Source organism: Stenella coeruleoalba (assembly GCF_951394435.1).
Source record: "Stenella coeruleoalba genome assembly, chromosome: 2".
Lineage (NCBI taxonomy): Eukaryota > Metazoa > Chordata > Mammalia > Artiodactyla > Delphinidae > Stenella > Stenella coeruleoalba.
In genome coordinates this window covers 72,006,759-72,028,944 of record NC_137147.1, presented here as the reverse complement: position 1 = coordinate 72,028,944, position 22,186 = coordinate 72,006,759, and the positions used below count along the sequence as shown (strand labels likewise).

Below are 22,186 nucleotides of genomic sequence, written 5' to 3'. Positions count from 1 at the left end.
TTCCCTGGTGGCGCAGTGGTTGAGAGTCCGCCTGCCGATGCAGGGGACGCGGGTTCGTGCCCCGGTCCGGGAAGATCCCACATGCCGCGGAGCGACTGGGCCCGTGAACCATGGCCGCTGAGCCTGCGCGTCCGGAGCCTGTGCTCCGCAACGGGAGAGGCCACAACAGTGAGAGGCCCGCGTACTGCAAAAAAAAAAAAACAGTGGCCTTGATGTTGTGCTTCATATCAAGGTAGATTTGTAGGAAGCTTCATTGTGAATGTGTTGTTAGTACATCCCCAGCCAATTGCAGATTTATGGGCATTGTTATCCTGTTGTACAGATAGCACCTCCGTTGAATTTAATGAGCTGAACTAGGTGAACAGTTCATTCTAATCTGCTGGTGCCTGGGACTCCTGTAGTCCCTGGAATCATAGAACATATGTTCGTCTCTTGTTTCCAGAACCAATGTGCCTTTCTGATAAACAAGTCTCTCTTGAGGGTAATGACATAGGAAGTCATTTTGAAGACGTTTCCTTCGGTGCATGGATCGGATGCTAACCCAAGGCAGCCACCTGCTGTGAAGCTGAGAGGTGATTTGTCAAACCCAAGATCCGTGGCAGATTTGCTTTAATTGATTCTTGTTCCTTTGCTTGAGTTTATTACGTTGAGGATGCCTTAGATTCTCTCACCCACATTTCCTTTACCATTAGGAACAAACATCAAGAAAACTCTCTTCTGTAGTGCTCTTCGTGATAGCTTTGAGCTGATTCTACCGTGTTTATTCATAATTAGATAAAATGCTCATGAAAGAAGTGTCTAAAACCTAACTAGAAGTTTTACCGTATTTTTAAACCACTAATAAATGAATTCAGGTAAAGAAGTATAGGCAATAGAACTTTTAAGGTCTCTATTAGAAGCTTTGAAGTGGTACAGGGCTGCATTTATACATAGAAAGCACATTGGTAAAGTAAGATAATTGGTATATTACAATGGTGGTGCTCCTGGCACTTTGAGTGGGACATTGTATGTATGTGTGCATGTACACATGTCTGTCTAGCTTATTGCAGGACTATCTGAATCACTGGACTCCACACCCTAGATGCCAGGAGCACACCCCAGTTATTGCAACCTGCAAAGCCATCCGAACACAATTCTCCAAATAACTCTTAGCGTATAATTCATTGTAGATGGTAAAAGAGTAAACACTACTTACATATAAGAAATTTTCTACTTGCAAAGCTTGTTTTCAAAGGTGACTCTGGTGGGTTAAAATGTAGAACACATTTTTCTATAATTATGTAGAATTCTAATAATTATAATTCTACACTTTATAAAATGAAAGGTATAAAAGGATGATCACGTCCCTAAGCTGCTTATACCCTGCCTAGCTTCCTCTACTCATACCTACAACTCCTTCGCCCAAGGTCTTAGACTAAACCCGTTTAATTCCAACATTTAAATCTCTTTTCCTCTTCCTAAATTAGATTCTGAAATTAGATGCTTTGTAAAATCTCTTTTTAAGGAGTTATATTTCAGGAGTCTGTTGACTTACAACTAGATTTTTGGCCTGATCAGAACTTGTTACTGGCTCTAGCAACTTAGTTCTTCTTTCTTGCCAGTTACTGACGGGATGCCTGTCTAGCCCTCATATGCTTTCTATCCTGCCTTGCTTCTCTATTTGCTGCCACTGCCAGACTCCTAGATGCTGGTTCCCACTGGCAGATGGGGCCATTTGTTTGCTGCTCATTGTGGAGCCTTTTTGCCATCAAACATCACGTGGACATCTGGTTATTCCTACTTCCAGGCTGAAGATACCACATCCACCTTTATCATTTCTTCCCAAACATGGTTTTAGGTGCTTCCTCAGTTACTTCCATTGTTCTGACAGGTCTCCAGCTCCTGCCTGTTCTAGGATGGGCTTGCCTGAGCACCACGCTCAACAGCTGTCTCACTTTACTGTAGATGTGATGCAGCCGGAATCAGGGACCCAGATGTAAGAAACAGGGAAGCAAGGCTGTTGCAGTACAGTGATTAAACAAAACTGAAAGCAACTTGAATAAGAAATAGTTGCTTAATCTTGAAAGCTTGTGCTTAGAGTAGTCTTAATTAGAGGAAAAGAGAAGATACATGAAAATTATTTTAAAAATTTGAATTATCTGAGCCTCGTAAGGCAAGTTCTGCAGAAATAATGGCAATGACTGTTATGGTTAATTTCCCTTCAGAACTTATGGATTTACTCTTCCTTCATATGGAAATATCTCTTAGGGTGACCAACCATAATTAGGATAATCTTTTGCCTTACAAATGAAAAGATTTTTCCCCCCCTAGGATAACTGGGCAAAAAAAAAAAAAAAAAAAAGAAAAGCGAGTGGAATGAAGAAAAGCATTAAAAATAAATGTGTATGGGTGAGTGAGCAAAACTTTAAAAGCCTGATGGGAAGATGGGAGTAGCAGATAATGCACCTAAATATTTATTGTCTGGGGAGAGGAAACATCTTGTTTTATTCACTTAATATACGCCCATGTTACAGAAATCAAAAAAGACAACAGTAATTAAAATTGACTCTCCTTTATACCTTTTTACTCCCGCTGACCCAGCTGCCTTCCCCATTTGTTAGATACACAAGCAATCTAACAAATGTTAGATTGCTTGTGTATCTTTCCAGATAAATTCTATGCATATACTAGCATTTGTAGGTATGTAAGCATTAATACACACATATGAATTAAATATGTGGATGAATTTGTGTTTAATGGGTATTGAAGTCTCTAAGGACTGGAAGGCTCTTGTCAAGATATTTAGTAAAAACAAACAAACAAACAAAATGATGTTAGGCTTCATTGTAAACCTTGTTAGAAACATATTTCTTTATAGTCTCATGTTTCAGTTACAGCTCTATGCCATCATTATTGTGGATTAGTGATGGTTAGTGAAGTGATGGTTCCATTGACCTTACCTCTGTCTGCCTGCTCCCCCTGGAGAGACAGATGCCTCCTGATGTGGGGCCTTGTGCCGTCTTTGGCCACACATTTTCTAATGGGTTTAATTTGAACCAGTTTCCCTCCTTACTTGCAGTATAGCAGTTATCCTGGGATTCCTCCTTCCACATCACCCTGGAAATTCTCTCCACTATTCTCTCAGGTTGGATATATTATTTCTTATGTTTTGTATATTCCTCTTAGTTTACTTCTGCATTTTGGTGGAATACAACGACCCGTGATTTACTGAGAAGGGATACGTGACAGATAATTTTGATAAATTTGAGATCTTGTATCTCTGTATATGTCTTTTGTTTACTTTTCTACCTGACTTGTATGAATCTATGTTGGAAGTTATTTCCTTCAGAATTTTGAAGGTGTTCTGTTATCTTCCGTGTTCCAGTATTTCTGATAAGTCAGAAACCATTCTGATGCTTATTATTATTTGTATGTGACCTGTTCTTTTAACTCCAGAAAGCCTTTAGGATCTTCTGTGTGTCCTCAGTGTTTTGAAAGTTGACAATGATGTGACTTAGAGTGGATCTTTTTCCATCTATTGAGCATTTGATGATTCCTTTCAACGTAGAGACTCAGGTCTATTAGTCCTGGGGAATTTTCATGAGTGGTTTCATTTATGATATACTCCCTGTTTTTGCTCTCTGGAACTCTTTCTCAGACTATGCTAATATTTGGATATTACATCAACTGTATTTGTTCTTTAATTTTTTCCCTCTCTTTATTTTATTTTATTTTATTTTTTTGTGGTACGCGGGCCTCTCGCTGTTGTGGCCTCTCCCGTTGCGGAGCGCAGGTTCAGCGGCCATGGCTCACGGGCCCAGCCGCTCCGCGGCATGTGGGATCTTCTCACACCGGGGTACGAACCCATGTCCCCTGCATCGGCAGGCGGACTCTCAACCACTGTGCCACCAGGGAAGCCCTCCCTCTCTTTATTTTTTCTACTCTACTTTCCTTGTGATTTTCTCCAATGTGTCTTCTAATTATCCTATTGATTAAAAATATTTTTTGTTATGTTTTTAATTTCCAAGAGCATGATGCTTCATGGATGTAATATCTCCTTATTTTTCTGAGGATATTAACCATAGATTGATTGTAAGCTTTTTTTCTCTCTGAAAAATCTCTATTCTAAGTTATTTTTTCCTGTTTGTTTTTGTCTTTATCTTCCCTGTTAACTGACTTCATCAAATGTTCATTGATCCTTGGGTGTCTGCTCAGTATTAAAAGTGAGCCTACAGTTCTTATTGAATGTGTGGGGTTTTGAGTTTCAATGTAGGGTGATTCGACCCTTATGTCCTTGTTACCTTGTTCTCTGAGGTTACCCAGAGAAGCTGGCCCTGGTTGGCTCCTGCTTGGGGAGTAGAGGTCTGGCTTCCAAAGTTGTGGGAAAGTAAAGCCAGGGGTCTGAAGGTCTCAGCATCTAGAGCAAAGAATTCAATATGCCTTTGGTACCTTAATTACCCTTTATGTATGGTACCCAATGCTTCAATTGTGCCCCAGTCAGTCCAAGGTTCAGAAACCCTGACTCACCCTCCTAAAGATAAAACTCGAGGATTCTGCTGGTATTAGGAAGAGACAGTCATTTGTCAGCTTGCTGTGGGGAAAGGGTCTAATTGTTGCTCAAACAACTGTAATAAATTTTTCCTTATTTTAGCCTCTGTCTCCATTGCTCACAGTTCCAGCTGTAGCTGGAATTTACAATATGCAAATCATGTTGTTTATCAGCTTTCCCACTATTAACTTCAGGTTCCCCTGCCTTGGGCCTGTAAGTCAGTTTTGTCTCATGATCTGTTTTCCATCTTCTAAAATTATGTTACTGTTTTCTCCAGTACTTCCTATCCTTGTGGATTTATGTCTTAAAAAAAAAATCCCTTTATTGTAGTTTCATGGGGTTGGATGAGGAAGTGAAATTATATGTATGTATTAAACCTTCCATCTTAACAGGGAAGCCCATTGGTGGTTATTTGGGATGATGGGTTTGTGTTAGAATTCATTTTAATTTGCGTATTTTGTATTCTGAATCTTCTATACTTGTTAAGGTTTTACTTCAGTATAAAACACAATCCAATAAGTATTACTTTGAAAATTATAAAAAATTTTCTACTCCTAAAGATAGAAATTACTTAGGTAAAATACACAGAGTTACACGTATGGAAACAGTGGAATCACGGTATGATCTGGGGAAGAAATGAGATGATTTGGGGCAGTCTTTGTAGCTACCACTAGATGGTGCCATTGACCAAAGTCAGCTTGGTTGTGGTTTAGGTTTCAGGGAGAGGGGCAGGGGTGGTGTTTTGAGGTCTGTCAGGGTTGAGGGACATCACATATCAACAAGCTTTTTGTGTACGGTCCTTATGTAAGTTTGGCATACTTTTATTTTGGTATATTTGGTCTGTCCATTCTCAGATATAGAATGAGTTTTGGTGGCAATTTCTCTGTTGTTGCTTGTATTAGCTGCTCTGGGATTTTTGCCTTGAAGGTAAAATTTAAATGACATGTTATATTCAGCAGGAACACTCTTAAATGTGTTGAGAGAGCTTCTTCTGATTAATCATGGTGATAATGAAAGCAGGAGAAAAAGCTGTTATAAATCCACCCACAATTCTTAAATTCTCATTTGTTAAAGTCTGGTGTTTTCTCTCTTGATTATTTTATTTATTTCTGCTAGGGATACCAGGTGGTTCTTATATTGCACAATAATTGAAAATTCCTCAGGTGAAGGGAAAACAAAAAGCAGTGCTGCTAGCTGGTGCTAAGTATGATCTGAGGCTTATATCCTTAAAGTAAGATAAACACCCAGGGTTGGGAGCCCAACTTCTCACTGTCTTTACAGATATCTTTTTATTTGCTTTGTTAAAAGCTTATTTTTGTTAAAATAAAATTAAGATAGCTCTTGGCATTTGTTTATTTTTAACCAATTTTCATTTGGTTAAATGCTGGTATAATTAAATGTAACTAAAGTTAAGTTTATATAAATCCATACAGGGTCATTGAAAGGGCTCAATACCTGTATAAAAAGGCCATGACTGAGGCTGACCATTTCAGGCTCAATTTTATAGAAGCTGATAACAGTATGACCCACATAGAATCACAGAATCCTCTGAATCTCAACAATTTCTAAATTTCCCTTTTAATTTTTTCCCCATCCTATTCTTTATAGGAGAATGAGCTAATGTAGCTGGTAAGAAACAAATTAGCTAAAAGGGGTGGAAAGCAGGTTATAAGAATGCAGGTAACCTGCACTCAGGTGCAGATTGGACAAAACGTGTCTGGGAATACACAGACCAGTAACATAAGTGAAGGATGAATTGAAAAATTTGAACACAAATTGTGCAGTTTATGTGGTTTATTGAAACTATGGTTTTGACTTATCCTTTTCCTTGCTCACCTTCTGTTTCACGTTTAAAATGGAAATTAAATATAAATGAAATGTTGGTCCGAGGCTGTCTGAAATGAATTAGATTGAAAGGATAAGGAAGATATAGCTCCTAAGTATTTCTTGATTAAAGCTTAAAGGAAATGGGAACCAGGGAGAGGAATGGGAACAGTATATTTGGTGTCTTGTGTTGTATGAGGTTTATATACAGATTATGCTGTTCTGGTTCAAGGTGCAAAATTTTATCCCCCAAAATACCACTACCACTTGGTAGATGTGCCTTATGACTGATTTCCTTACATTTTTCTTCTATTGTCCATCTTTTTATCTTATTCTACTTTCTGGGAGAATATTTAAAATTTATTTTCTACCCAGTCTATGGACATTTTTGTTTCTGCTATCATATCTTTAATTTTTAAGAGCTGTTCCCTGATCTCCCACCACCCCCCCATAACATACTCTTCTCACTTCATCTGAGGATATTAAAGGGGTATTTTTTTTTGAATTTTCTTTGTATCCTTACATTATCTCTTTTCCACCTGAATTCCGTGTGTGTGTGTGTGTGTGTGTGTGTGTGTGTGTGTGTGTGTGTGTGTGTTCTGGATTTTATCTTTTCTCACTCTACTGATGATTCGGAATGCTTTGCATCTAGAATCTCATTTAATCTTTACAACAACCTTATGAAGTAGAAATCTTACCGTTCTATTTAACAGATAAGAACAGTGAGCTGAAGAAAGGCTAATAAACCTGTCCACAGTCACACACTTAGTAAATGTTGGAATCAGGACGTAAGCCCAGGCCCACAGTCGCAAACATCTTGAGTCTTGTCTGCTCATGTGTATCGAAGTACGAAGCGCCAAGACACTATGTGAAAACGGTGTGTGCATAGCTGGAGCCCCTCAGCTGCTGGGCTTCCGTCGGGGTCCAGGGCAGGAACCAAATGATCTCCTGAAGGGTCCTGTCCTGGCATCTGTAGACGTCTCCTCGGAGAGAAACCCTTTGGTGGCTTGTGTTGTGGGATTGCGTGTCTGGGGAAGGGGCTGGTGTCACCACTGTTCAGTATGCAGATGGCTTTCGGCCTAGTGGTTCACTCTTTCCCTCCACTGTGCCTGGTTTTCCCACATTTGGAGGCTTCCTTATCTTATTTTTCTAGAACATAAAACGTCGTGCTAGGGCTTCCCTGGTGGCACAGTGGTTGAGAGTCCGCCTGCCGATGCGGGGGACGCGGGTTCGTGCTCCGGTCCGGGAAGATCCCACATGCAGTGGAGCGGCTGGGCCCGTGAGTCATGGCCGCTGAGCCTGCGTGTCCGGAGCCTGTGCTCCGCAACGGGAGAGGCCACAACAGTGAGAGGCCTGCGTACTGCAAAAAAACAAAAAACACGTCGTGCTTCTGTGGTGATGGGGGAAGGGTTGTCACCTGGCTACATAGGGTGAGAGAGGAGAACTGGGGGTCCACGTCTTCCACATATAGGCTTTCAATTGGCCCCATTTTCTTCCCATCCCTCAACCCATCTTTAGTGGTGTGTGCTGCTCCTAGCTCCTGAGTCTACCCTAAATTCTGAGGTGTAAATTTGTGTATTAGTTTCCTATTTCTGGTGTAACAAATTACCACAAACTTAATGGCCTAAAAAGACACAGATTTATTATCTTACAGTTCTGGAGGTCAGAAGTCCAAAGTGAACCTTAATGGGGCTACAGTCAAGGTGTTGGCAGGGCTGCATTCCTTCTGGCGGCTCCGGGGCAGAATACATCTCCTTGCTTTCTCTGGCTTATAGAGGCTGCTTGCATTCCTTGGCTTACGGCCCCTCATCACTCCAACCTCTGCTTCCCTCATCACATCTTGCTCTGCCTCTCCTGTCTCCACCTGGATAATCCAGGCCACTATCTCCATCTCAAGATCCTTAACTTAATTTCATCTGCAAAGTCCCTTTTGCCATGTAAGGTAACATATTACAGTTCTGGATGTTAGAACATGGATGCGAGTGGATTTAGTTTCCCACAGTCCGCGGGCTTCTGCCTTTCTCCTCTGCAGCCAGTTTGTTTGCATTTTGCTTGCCTGCAGTCGGGTACCACTTGTCTATCTGCTTTTCATCCTCCGCAATGTGGTTGACATGTCCTGTCTTCTGTTGTCTCCTCTTCCATACTCTATTTTTATGGGTTTATACCTTTAACAGTCTTCTACTCTCATTTTCCAGGCATGTCAGATTTCCATTTTTAACCGGAAATCCTCATTCACTTTACAGATAAGAAATTTCAGATGCAGCGACATTACATGACTTGCCTGAAGTCATAAAGATAATTAGTGGCAGAAATGAATCTTTGTTTAAGAACAGAAACAATTCCAGTAAGACAAAGAAGACGGAACTTCAAAGTTGAAATAGCTCGCTGGAAAGAAAACACATTCGTGCCTATTGAAAGATTTAGGGTGTTATTTTCCTAATCAAGAGATTTTCAGAGCTGACTTCTTTGTTATCGTTTCAAAGATAGGAATGTGGCTCATGTCTCACAGAACTATTGAGAGTTAATGATACAAGTTTCTCTGAAAGACTTAGAGTGCTTCTGTATACATATAAGCAAGCACATTGTTTTTCAGTGAAAGCTAACAATATCTTCTCGATGTTCATTTATAAAAAAAGTCAGACAAGTGTGAGTTACATATGGGCAAGAAATAACTTGGAATTCAATTTAATTAATTCCTAGAACATTGTTCAGAGGACTGATCTACATTTTCAAGCCAGAATTGACTAAATTCTCTGTTCCATAATTCAATAAATAAACTAAGCTTTCACTTGAGAGAAAGAAAGCTGTAAAGTGGGGAAGAAAACAAAAAATATTTCTAGGCATCTGTTCACTTTGGTGTGTTCTAAAATAGAATTTCCAGGCAGAAAATGCAATTATAATTGGTAAGGGTATGTAGACCCCTATACTGAAGAATGTTAACTAGCTTTCTCCCTTACCCGAGTGCCTTTCAGTCTAAAATGAAAGACTTATGTCTTTATCTGCCTAGAGATTTGTAAAGAAGGGGAGATGAAGCCAAACATAGAAGTAGAGAGGTAGATATTGAAATATCTCTATGAATGAAAAAGAGTTCATGACTTTGCTCTTAAAATAAACCTTTGATTTTGAGCGGCCTTATCACTGTCTTAATGATTTCTCCACAACAAGGTTTATTCACTCTTCCTTTCCCATCTCGGATGGGCATTATCACATTCTATAACCCGTTTTTGTGCAACAGGAGACCACAGTTCAGAGCACAGTTAGTCACTCACTGCGGAGAAGGATAAAGCCTGGGAGTCCTGGGCCGACCGTTATTTTAGTGTCTTGCTAAACGCACATTCCATGGCTCTCAGGTTATGGCCGTAGATGATTACTAGTCACCTAATTCCTGTCATATTCCAAAAGGAATGACCCTAGAATTCAAATTTATTTCTAAGTTGAGACTCGACTCTGCTTTTTTGTTTAACTGTAGACTACAGTTCTTGCACTGAACTAACAGATGAGGAAAAGAGAATACCAGCATGCTGAGAGGAAGGAAAATAAGTTCACCAAAATCTCTTGGTTTTTACTCAAAGTCCATGTATGGATGAAGGTAGACACCAGGGCTGGTTTGGGTTTCTCTGTGGAAATAGCGGTAGGTGGTGGACTCTGCTCAGCTAACTGGGATGTGACGGAGTTGAGGACTCACTATCCCGAAATACGGCATGTTGGCATGTTGAATATTTTATGCTGAAGGAGTTTGAGAAAATGGCAGAAGCAGGAAGGTCACCTTGACCTTCTCCCCTGACACAGGTCATAAAACTCTCAAGTGAGAGGTGCCCTCCCTGGAGGAAAGTAACATCCTTATTTCTGAAGACAAAGGGACACCAGAAGAATCTAAACAAACAGCTCTTTGCTAAATTTCCCCCAGTTTGCTACACTTACGTCATGCTATGTGACCTATCATATTGCTACATGACTATCCACTCTACATTAACCGAGCATAAATATTCTCAGGTTTAACCGTTCCTTTAGGTCTTCATTTCCTCATGAGGACTCCATGCCATGTAAAACATGAGATAAATGTGTATGCTTTTCTCCTGTTAATCGGTCTTTGTCAGTTTAATTTGCAGACCCAGCCAGGGACCCTAAGAGGATCAAGGAAAACTTTTTCACTCCCTGTAGGTGAATCTTTGAGTCAGGGCACACTTGGTATTTTCGAAGATGTTAATGCTTCTGACTAAGGAAGAAAGAAGATAAACACAGGAAAAGAATGCCCAACTTTAAACACTTTTCTGTAGAACTAGCCGTTCTTTGACTTGCCTTGTCCCATTGACAGATTGAGCAAGCACAATGAGTTCATGTGCTTAAAGTTGAACAGAATTATCAGAAGAGCTGTTTTATCTACATACATTTTAAGAGCAGGAATGCAAGAGTATCAGGTTATTTAATGGTTAGTCTTTAACTTCTCTTCCCCCACCCGCTTTGGTCTAGGCTTTCTGTGTGTAAGTTAAAGAAGCTAGTTTGCTGTAGCTCGGAGAAAAGATTAGAAAATTTTCCTTATAGCTTTTCGTGTCCGCAGACTCCCCAGATAAGAATGATAATAACTAATAACACTCAGTGCTCATCATGGGCCATGGACACTTCGAAGGTCTCTGCTGCTTGTGACAACTCTATGGAATATGTCCATATAATCCCCACTTTATAGAGAGAAAATGGAGGCAAAGAAAGTTCATTCACTTGCCCCAGGTCACACAGCAAGGACGTGGCAGAGAACAGATTTGAATCCAAGCATTCTGATATCTGCAACTTTGCTTTTGACCAGTATCCATACAGCCTTGTTAAAAGAGGGAAGAAGTAAAGCAATATTCTTTCATAGGCCTGGTGCTTTAGTCAAACTTGATTAGATGTTCTTCCTGTACACATCTTATAATTTCTCAACTCTGTACCTTTACTCATGTTTTTCCCTGTTCAAAATGCCTTTTAAACTATATCTTCTTCTGTTCTGTTAGCCACCGCCCCCTCCCCCCGAACCCCAGCACAAACAGTATCCAGTTCAAGAGCTTTCCTAAGCCCCTTAGTAGGAATTAATCTCTTTTTCTGGATTTCTGAGGCGTTTTATGTTTTCCTCTTTACTAGTACTTATTATTCTCTACTTTTTATTTATTTCATCTTCCCTATTCAATTGTAAATTACTTGAAAACAGAGCCACTTATTTTTGCATCCTTTTATGTTCCTGGCGTAGGCTGTGCCCATGGTAGATGCTCCCAAGTTTCTTTGATACGACCATAAACATTTCCAAATGGGGCGTACTTCACTTTAGGGAAGATTGAAGCCATGGGCGATGATTCACAAACACCTTTTTGTGTGTCTAGACATGATCGCCTCCTGTATAGTTGTCTCATTGGGTCAGTGATGTTATTTTCAGAAAGAGATCCGTGGATATAGTTACAGGCTTGAAGTTTATTTAATGGCAAAAAATAGATTTTCTGAGATGGGTTTGTAAGGCAAGAGAGAACACAGGAATTAGACAGAGATATGGCTTCCCCAGTCTTCCAAAATTTCCTACAGGGAATGGCTCTTTTACAGAGCATGGAAGAGGCGGTAGGGGAGGCTAGTAGGGACTGCTCAGTTGTCCTCCTGTTATGTGGAGTGTTGTCAATTAAAGCAAGGAAATAAATTTTGGCCAAATGATGAGACACTAGTAAGGACGAGCCCTGGCCTGCTCAGTTGTTGGCTTCACTTCATTCAACCCGTGTTTTTGCCTGAATATGCTTTTGTGTTTGCATTTGCTTTTTCATTTCTCCTTCTCTCGCTCCCATTTCCTTATAAAACTTTCATTTTCATTCTGATGAGCTTTCCTCCTTATACCCAGTGTTTATTCAGAGGTCTGCTGCTCTTAGGACTATTTTGTCTTTCCAGCATCCTGGGAACGTTTTCCCTCACTGGTTTTTCTCCTGCTTCAGTTGTCTTTTTTTGGTCCCATTTCATTATATTATATATATATATTTCAAGATTGTAGCCTGAGTCAATAGTGGGAACACTTTCTTCTCTGCAGCTCTCCTCCTTCCCTCAGAAAAACATCTCCCAGTTTGAATATGAACAGGGTCTGCAAAGAAAAACCTGTAACTTCAAAACATTAAGGAAATGAGAAGGGGAGAGCTGGATGTTGGTGATCAGGAGGGCAAGTAAACAACATATCATCCTGAAAAACCTTCAATAATCTTGGGGCAAGTGCCTGTTTTGTGACAAATGACACTGAAGGAAGTAGGAGAGAGGGTACTTAACTCTTAAGATATTGCCTTGTCTCCTTCCAAACCATCAAAAATGATAGGCAATACAGTCTTGTCTATGGAAAGGAGATGATTTTGTTGCATAGTGCAATATGTTTTTGTCAAGTGCTTTAAGACTTCCGTGATTTTAAAAATGAATTGTTGCTTTAGAGAAATTTGTTTTGAATGGTCCTACTGAAAAAAGAATTCATATAACCAGTTTCTTTTTTTAAAATTTTTATTTTATATTGGAGTATAGTTGATTTACAATGTTGTGTTAGTTTCAGGTATACAACAAAGTGATTCAGTTATACAAATATCATATGATATCACTTATATGTAAAAAAATAAAAAAGATACAAATGAACTTATTTACAAAACAGAAACAGACTTAGAAAACATGGTTAACCAATTTCTTTAATCAGGTCACTTTTCTGCCATGACGAGAGTATATAAGTTTCACCTGATAACAAGCATACTTCATTTTCCACTGTGGTAGAATTCTGTATGACTTGGTTTCCTGCATGAAATTGGCTACAGTTTGGTTCAAAACACCTGCCTAAAATGAATACATCACAAGTAATAAAAGTTTGATGTCATATGACTGGCTTTCCATTATGTTTCCCATTAGAATTCATTAAACAAAACTGTTTCGGAAGAGTCACGCATTCGTGTCTTAGACCCAGGCTTTTACTGGCCATTTTTCAGGCCTTAACTCTTGGCTGTGCTGGTGCTCAGGGGCACGTGGAAGTCTTGCCTAATGTGGTCAGTGAGACTGGAGAAGGAAGGAGACATCCTTCATTCTTTCCAAATATTGAACACTTTAGGGAAGTGGGCAAGTGTAACATCTCTACATATGCCACTTGGCATTGCCAGCAGTATTTTTTTAAATACACAAACTAGGTTGGGGTTAACAGATATAAGCTTTTATACATAGAATGGATAAACAACAAGGTCCTACTGTATAGCACAGAGAACTATATTCAATATTCTATGATAAACCATATTGGGAAATAATATTTTAAAAAAAGAAAAAAATATATAATAGAATCACTTTGCTGTACAGCAGAAATTACACAACATTGTAAATCAACTATAGTTAATACATACATACACAAACTTGTAAACTGTTACCAAGAGATGGGTTTCTTATGTTTCAGTGTATATGCTTTAGTATACACTAGGAATGAAAGCATGTAACCCAGATTGGGACTTGAACCCACGCTCTTTTGACTGAGATCATACCTGGTCTCAAGGCTTAATGAAGCTCACGTTCTTGATGTCTCATTGCAGAAAGAATTCAGTGAGAGACAGTGATAGGTAAGAAGTGGATTTATTTAGAGAGAAACACACTCCACAGGCAGAGTGTGGGCCATCTCAGAAGGCGAGAAAGGCACCAGGGTATGGGGTTGTCAGTTCTTATAGGGGTGGGTAATTTCATAGTCTAATGAGTGGGAGGAGTATTCCAGCTCTTTTGGGGAAGGGGCGGGGATTTCCAGGAATTGGGCCACCTCCCACTTTTTGACCCTTATGGTCAGTCTTGGAACTGTCATGGCGCCTGTGGGTGTGTCATTTAGGTGATGTGTTTCCAAGAGCTTATACTGAGGCTCAGGTCTAGTGGAAGTCAACTCGTCTGCCATCTTAGATCTATTTGGTTCTAATCAGTTTATGTCGTGTCCTCAGGCTATGTCATTCTTTTAAAGGTTGTGCCCTGCCCCCTTCCCTCCGTTTCAGGAGTATATGCTAGAAATGAGAAATCTCTCTTCACTTTACGGACCTAGGGGTATAATTCTAATTGGTAGGAACTAAAAAGAGTGGCTGAAGAATAGAGTGAGATCATTTAGCACAGCAAGGTGGATGTTTCCAGTTGGGTGTAAGAGTCAAAGGAGTGCAAGTAATATTTTCAGGGCAGCCAATGAAGCCAATGACTGGTGTAGGCCTGACATGAAATAAGGAAAAGGAACCCAAATGAGGGTGATGAAGAGCAGTGGCTGTGCAGGGCTTCTATCTCTGGGGTGCCTGGCTAATTTTATCAGAGAGAGTGAGAGGCAGGTATTCAACAAATACTGAGTTCAGAATCAGATTTCCATAAGACTGGCTGGAACCTTTATCAGGGTTCAGGAATTGACAGAACTCCTTTGTAATGAGAGACATTGACAAGTTTCATACCATTTTAGCTGAAGTCAGAGGTCACTTAGTGGTCTAAAACTCTAATGAATAAAAAACACACAAAGTACTTTTAGTGAGTATCTCTTACTTTTAAAAATAGTCCGTTTTCAGGATTTTACTTCATCATGAACGTTACAGATTTTGGAGAATCTCATCATCCAGATGTTTAGAACGTTTTCTTTCCAGTATTTAAAATTTTTTCTTGTGCGTATATGTGTATATAGATACTTTATCAGTTATTCTTTAAATCCTACTATACACATTTAGGTTGATTTTTGACTTTTAAGTGTTAAAACTATGATGGCATGAGCAACTTTTTCCATAAAGCTTTGTGTTTAAAATTATTTCTTTAGGCAGAATGACTGTAAATAGAATCATCACTTTAAAGGCTATAAGCAATTTCAGGTCGTTGACGCATATTACTGTTTTTGCTTTCCCAGAAAGGGTAAATTAATTTACGCTCTATCAGCCAAAGAGAATTGCCCACTCTCCTGTATCCTTATCAGCAGCGGGCATTATCTTCTTTTATTAATCTGTGCTAAGTTGGTTATTATCCTTTTAATTTGCATTTTGTGTTCTTACTTAGATTGAATATTTTTATATACGTTTATTGACCCCTTACATTTCCTTTTTGAAAAATTTTACTCCCTGTTGAAATGTGGGAAAATGGTCCTGATACATTTCATCTGCTCATTAAGAGTTCTTAGTTTTTTCTTTTCTTTTCTTTTTTTTTTTTAAGAATAGGAAGGCTAGTTCTTATAATGATTCTGCAGATCTGAATATAGTGAGGATTTTAGCTTCTGATTGATGTTACCTTAACTCTCACAACAATTACAACCCATCTCCAGGACGATCAAAAGCATGTGTTAAATGCCTGCCTTCACATGGCATTGTGTTAGGGGCAAAGTAAAAGCAGTTTATCCAGCCACATGTCCTGTTAGCTCCCAAGCTTGGTCCTTGTTGAAATAATAGCTGGTAAATTACTGCATTCATTTTGAAAACGAGTTACTCAGTGCCCAGTATCTGGAGATATAAATGAGTACTTTGGTGACCTTGAGATTCAAGTGACTTTACATACTCCCCTTATTTCTCCCCTGCTTTTCAGCTTTGCCGTACAACATTGTACCCTGAAAGGCAGATGCAAAGTGAAAACCATCCGCCAGGCATCCACAGTTTCGTGTCAATTACCCTCCCACCTAAAGATATGTTACTCACCACCCAGAATGAATAAGGAACCCCAGCTTTAAATAAAAGAATTTTTTGTTTCAACTTTGACAACACTTCCCACTTAAACATTCCTCCCTACCCACTCAGTTGAATATCTCTCTGGATTATGAGAATGTTACTAGGTTCCAGCCCCTTGACTTTGAGCTGTGAGCGTCTTCAACCTTGAACTGAAAACTTCCTCTGGGTTGTTGGCTAGTGAATGTCTTTCCAAAGCCATCCAAGCAGTGCTGCCACAGGAGAGCTATTTTAAGGTCTCTCTTAGAGTCCAAGATGTATTTCTGTGCTCCAGCAGAGACTCTTAAAGCCTCTGTGTTTGTGGCCAGACAGGTCACCCAGTGCCTGGGATCCCATATTGTTAATGCAGCAAACAGAGACGCTGACCACCCTGGGCTGAGCACGCCAGGGCTGCTGGCCCGAGCAGGGATCCACTGAGCCAGATTGACCCGTACCCTGACCCTTGTTGACCACAAGACTTCAGCCACATCCCTTAGCTTCACTTTCCTTACGGGCAAAATAAGGGAAGCAGGAGCAGATGGAACAAAGGTTTCTCCCATCTGTACAGATGAATGACTCTGACTCTGCCAGCCTTTGTAAACTTAATTTTTTTTTTTACTTCTTAATCCTTTTACCCCAGAACATTAGTAAATTATTTTAATAAACATTTTAGACTTCCTAGTGTGTGCCAACCATAAGCATAAATCAGGAATTTACTTTTTCTTCTACAGAGCAAGTAAAAATTTCCTTAAAGGTATAAAGAATCAGAGAGGCTCTGCAATCACATGGTGATGTCATAGTTTGCAGCTTTGGGCTGTGAGGCTGTGAACCTAGATGGAGGTGGGGCCACAACAGGAGATACAGCCAGAGAGAACGTTAAGGTATTGTGGCTGAAATTCGGCCTCTGTACACGGGTACCAAATTGAATCTCGGAGACGGTTTTGGGTGAAGTAGAAAAGAATAGTTCTATTGCTTTGCCAGGCAAAGGGGGCCACTGTGGGCTAATGCCCTCAAAACTGTGTGTCCCGACCTGGAGGGGGCAGTGAGGAGCTTTATGGTAATAGTTCAAAGAGGAGGGCATGATCAGCTTGTGTGAGACAATTGGGAGTCTGCGTCATCAACCTCCTGGTTCCAACTGGCCTGGGATCTATGTGCTTGTGGGCAGCATACAGTTAATTTCTCCCACCTGTTGGGGGTTTCAGTATCTGCAAAACAGCTCAAAGATATTGTTATGTATATCCCTTGAGGGGGAACCAGGACCCTGCCCCAAGGTTGTGCTATTGTTTCTTTTTCTTTTTTCTTTTTTCTTGCGGTATGCGGGCCTCTCACTGTTGTGTCCTCTCACGTTGCGGAGCACAGGCTCCGGACGCGCAGGCTCAGCGGCCATGGCTCACGGCCCCAGCCGCTCCGCGGTATGTGGGATCTTCCCGGACCGGGGCACGAACCCGCATCCCCTGCATCGGCAGGCGGACTCTCAACCACTGGGCCACCAGGGAAGCCCTCTTTTTTTTTTTTAATCTCTTTATTGGAGTAAAATTGCTTTACAATGTTGTGTTAGTTTCTGCTGTACAACAAAGTGAATCAGCTATGTGTATACATATATCCCCATATCCCCTCCCTCTTGAGCCTCCCTCCCACCCCCCTAGGTGGTCACAAAGCACCAAGCTGATCTCCCTGTGCTATGCAGCAGCTTCCCACTAGCCATCCATTTTACATTTGGTAGTGTATATATGTCAGTGCTACTCTCTCACTTCAACCCAGCTTCCCCTTCCCCCCTGCAGAACACTATGACATAAATCACAGCAAGATCCTTTTTGACCCACCTCCTAGAGAAATGGAAATAAAATAAAAAATAAACAAATGGGACCTAATGAAACTTAAAAGCTTTTGCACAGCAAAGGAAACCATAAAACAAGACAAAAAGGCAACCCACATAATGGGAGAAAATATTTGCAAACGAAGCAACTGACAAAGGATTAATCTCCAAAATATACAAGCAGCTCAATATCAAAAAAACAAACAACCCAATCCAAAAATGGGCAGAAGACCTAAATAGACATTTCTCCAAAGAAGATATACAGATTGCCAACAAACACGTGAAAAGATGCTCAACATCACTAATCATTAGAGAAATGCAAATCAAAACCACAATGAAGTGTCACCTCACACCAGTCAGAATGGCCATCATCAAAAAATCTAGAAACAATAAATGCTGGAGAGGGTGTGGAGAAAAGGGAACCCTCCTGAACTGTTGGTGGGAATGTAAATTGATACAGCCACCATGCAGAACAGTATGGAAGTTTCTAAAAAAACTAAAAATGCACTATTGTTTCTTGATTGTTCCTCCCTTGTCTCTGCATCCCCTCCCTTCCCTGATTAGCAACTGTTTGAACCTGCCCTGGAACACAGGGAAGGTCCTGGAGACTGAATGAAGCCTATTTCCTGCCAAAAAGTAACAGGGGACACAGAAAGGCTTTTGTGCCCAGGAGCCCCACAGGGTCCTGCTAGGGTTCAGTATGAAGGGGCCGCAGCTTTCATAGAGAAGGTGTTAGAGGAGGACAGCGAGAGGATGTGACTGATGGTTGGCCCTTGAGCTGGGCCAGGGCAATTAGACACCCCTCACCCCTGCCCTTGGAATGTACAATACATTCTGCCTACCAGTGCCACACAAGGAGCTGTATCCTTGAGAGACTTGTTGTCAAGACCATGTGGCTGAATATATAACTGAACCCAGTTAAAGACACTATCTAAACCTTTAAGATTCTGGTGGGTGGGTGCAGAGATCTACTTGTCTTGTGGTCACACAAAACAAGCCTCTTATGTAAGTTCCCTTGTTTATTAACTCTACCACTTCCAATCTGGAGTGGTCTGCCTCTTTCTTTGGTCTCTCCCTCCCCTCTGTGTAAGAGGACCAGTTTACAAACCAACAGCAGTTCTGTATTTTCTCATTAAGAGAAGGAAATTTTGTATTATAAGACAAGATACTTCGTCAAAGTACAGGACTGGCAGCTTTCCTCCCCAAAGCTATGACAAAAGCAGACATAGGGGTACAGATGACACATTGGAAACTAGAATAGCACTGGGAAACAGAACCAGTGACCTGATGACAGAACTCTACAGTTTATTCTGAATGAAGCGTGAAATGATTTGAAACATTTAGGTGTGTAACAAATTTGTAAGTAGCTGATCTAAGGTGTGGTTTGGTTCCTTCGTTTATAAACTGCCAATGCTAGCGTTCTATTTAAATATAGTTGGAGCTGAAGAATGTAATCATAGGTAGAAGCAACCGTCTGGTTAGTATTCTAAGTTCCAGGAATGACCGACAGACAGTAGCTATCTTGGGCACTCATGTTATCCAAATCAGGGACCCTGCTTAAATTGGCACCTGCCAGGGTGCTTCCATGAATCTATCTATATGCACACTTACCAGGTTTATCTTGTCAAGGCAATATTTGGAAAATTGGTCGACTATGAATAGGAATCCAAAGTGTAAAATATCTGGCGGATAAGCAAATGTTTCTCTTATCTGTGCTTCTTATGTATCTGTTGCCAAGAGAGTGAACAAGCATGGACTGCTAGCAGTCTCTCTGCATTAAAATCAACCCTGAGGAATCTATAGAGGTGAGAGAGAAATGGAGAGTTCAGGAACTAAGAAAATAAAATAAACATGAGAAACCCTCAGAGAAGTCAAAGTCTGTATCGAGCTGGTACAAGTGGAGAGAGCTTCTGAGGATGGAGGGCTGCGGAAGGTGGGGAGAGCGTGGGTGAGAGGAAGCTTTTTAAGTGCAACTTGGACTTTTCCCTGCGTTTAAGACTAAGCCTACTTCACAGCAGTCAGTGGCTGCAGCCAGACACGGAGGCCCTGTGCCTCCACTCCAGTGTCCAGGCAAGCACCAGCTCTGCTCATTGAGGAGTTGATGAGAGCAGCTGCTGGGAGCTGGAATCGTCTAAAGACTCATTCACTCCCATGTACGATGGTCGATGCTGGGCTTTTGGCTGGAACACCAGCACGTGGCCTGAACTTCCTCATAACATGGTGACTGGGTTTCAATGGAGAGATCCAGTTAGAAAGTGTGTTACCTCTTCTGGAAGTCAGACATTCTGCTCTGTTCTATTTGCTGAGACAGTTACAAACTTCTGCCCAGGTTCAAGAGGTTGGGAAATAGATTCCACCTCTCGATGCGAGAGTAGCAAAATTCTAGGAGAGTACGTAGCATTGGAAATATTATTGCAGACATTTTGGGAAGACAAACTTGCCGTATTCAGTCTCTTCTAAATAAGGACCAGAAACTAGACAACAATGTCATCTATATCAGGGGGTTAGAACCAATAGAAGAAAATTTAAATTTAAATTCAGGGGCAGAAGCCCACCAGAAGTCTATTGTAGATGAGGAATTCCGACATCTCCTAGGAGAGAACTGATTCCAAGGGGAGAATGTCAGGCAGACAAACTGCTGAGGAATATACTACTCCCCACGGTGATTAGAAACTAATTTTGAACACAGTTTCATGGATTGTTCTTGTCAAGGATAACTCAGGGATAAAGCATCTAGAGAAGGAAAAAAAGTTTATTAAGATTGCAAGAAAGATCAGGCTTTAAAAGGACTGGCTCACAAACTTAAGAATACAGTGAGTATTTAAAGAAAAAAAATCCCCACGAGGTTATCAAGGTGACCTTGTTTATCAATTAGCTCTAGTCAGTATGCTGTGCGACAAGCTACTGCAAATCCCAATGGCTTCGTAAGCATATGAGCTGGTCAGCTGGGGCTAGTTAGCTCTGGTTTGGATTTGGCTGGTGACTCCAAGTTTTAATATGGGCTCAACTCTGCTCCAAGTGTCTCCTATCCTATCCTCCGTGGTCCAGTGGGCTAGCCAGGACATGTTCTTCTCAGGTGATGACAGAAGCTTGTGGGTGAGTGGATGTCTCTCAAGGACTGGGGTCTAAATTGGCAAACTGTCACTTTCGACTCATTGGTCAAAACAATCTATGTGGCCATTCCTAACATCAATAGTGCAGGAGAGTATACTCACCTTCAGAGGGTGAAACTCCAAAGCCACATGTCAGAAAGTAAGGATGGAGGGAGGGATGAAGAACTGAAAACAGTAGTGCATTCTACCACACTGACTGCTCATGGTGGAAAACAGCAATTTTTCTCACCTTATTTCCAAACCACAAACATTGTGGTGCGTGCAGACACACACGCATTATTTCCAGACATCAGTATTGCAAAAGTAACAAAGTACATTGTTTTAGTTTGTGTGTCAGTATCTTGTGCTCAAGGCTCAAGGTTTCACTTATTTTGGAGTCTAGAACTAAATAAGGAAATCCTTTTTACATGTTTTCTTTTTGATTTCTTTTGGAAGTTATTACTTTTTTTCCCCCCCCTGACTATACAATGTGATGGTCATGCTTCTCCATAAAGGTAGTAGGTATGTGTTCCACGCAGAGAATGCCTGTCTAAACCTGACATGGGGGTTAGGGGCCATATAACATAAGTCTGGAAAAAAGTTGGCTGGAATCAGGTTGTGACTTATATGTGTATCAGGCTAAGGAGGTTGACTTTCCCTTCTGAGAAGTCATCTGAAAGCTTTGACTACATCAGATCTGAATATATCAGGTTTAAGTTTTAGAAACCTGACCCTAATGACAATTGAAGAAAGACCAAGTGTAGCTTGATGCAAGGTAGATGATGCTTATTGTTCTAAAAGAGAAATACAGCAATGGGAGAGCTGAGAGCAGAGACATTAATCCCAACTGTGAGATTTTTGGGGAAGACCACTAAATAAGACAGGAATCAAAGGACTTTGATAAATTGAAAACACGTGATGGGAGAGAGAAGGCAAGCAAGGAAGAAGGTAGAACATTCATTTATTCAGCAAATATTTAATGAGTGCTACTAGGTTCTGGACAGTGTATTAGGTATGGGGAATGTAATTTTGGACCAAACCAAAAATATTTTCTACCATTAAAGAGTTTATATCTAGTGGAGAGTTAGACATTAACCAGACATTAACACAAATAAACTTAAAACTGCAACAGTGGACTTCCCTGGGGGCGCAGTGGTTAAGAATCCGCCTGCCAATGAATGGGACACGGGTTTGAGCCCTGGGCTGGGAAGATCCCACGTGCCGCGGAGCAACTAAGCCTGTGTGCCACAAATACTGAGTCTGCACTCTAGAGCCCGCGAGCCACAAC

The 22,186-nt window shown here is 40.8% G+C and overlaps 1 long non-coding RNA gene across 1 annotated transcript in view; it reads left to right on the top strand.

The window, feature by feature from the left end:
• LOC307182978 overlaps positions 1-17,136 on the top strand; it is a 93,659-nt gene extending 76,523 nt beyond the window's left edge. Inside the window, exon 3 of the long non-coding RNA XR_013827326.1 lies at positions 16,722-17,136. This is a non-coding gene — a long non-coding RNA (uncharacterized lncRNA). The remainder of the gene's footprint in view (positions 1-16,721) is intronic.
• The last annotated feature ends 5,050 nt before the right edge of the window (positions 17,137-22,186 follow it).